Source organism: Cyanistes caeruleus, chromosome 17 (genome assembly GCF_971803275.1).
Source record: "Cyanistes caeruleus chromosome 17, bCyaCae1.hap1.1, whole genome shotgun sequence".
Taxonomy (NCBI): domain Eukaryota; kingdom Metazoa; phylum Chordata; class Aves; order Passeriformes; family Paridae; genus Cyanistes; species Cyanistes caeruleus.
This window is the reverse complement of record NC_141717.1, coordinates 561,106-561,643: the sequence shown is the minus strand read 5'-3', so window position 1 is coordinate 561,643 and position 538 is coordinate 561,106.

Genomic DNA, 538 nt, shown 5'->3' with positions numbered 1-538 from the left:
TGTTCTTGTGGCATTTTCTGAAGTCTGTCAGAGCTGTCTCGGGGCATTAAAGAAATATGTGTTCCTCAGAACACTAGAAACGCAGAACTGCTGAAAACCGAGTAACCTTAAGAGCACTACAGTGAAAGATGAAGCATGGAACTGTCAGTGAGGAATTACAGAGGATGAGTTTGGATAAATTCCATGCTCTGTGTGCAGAAGGCTGTATGCATCTGGGATGAGAGGAGGATACTTGGTTTTAATGTTTTAGTGTTGATGACAATTTCTGATAAGTTTTGGGCTGGGACATCTATTCTTCTGGCGTTTGGGGTTTTTTTGAGCGCATTGGAAGATTCCTGTCCATCGCAGGAGAGTGGAATACGATGAGAATTAAGGATCGTCTCAACCCCAGACATCTCATGATTCTGTGAACACTAACTCAGCAGTGAGTTGGGTATTCTAAGACCTGATCCTTAACTGAAATATTTACAAGTTCTGAATACTACTTGTGGATAATCACACAATTGGACAACAGTAACTGTTGCTGCCCTGAGGCACG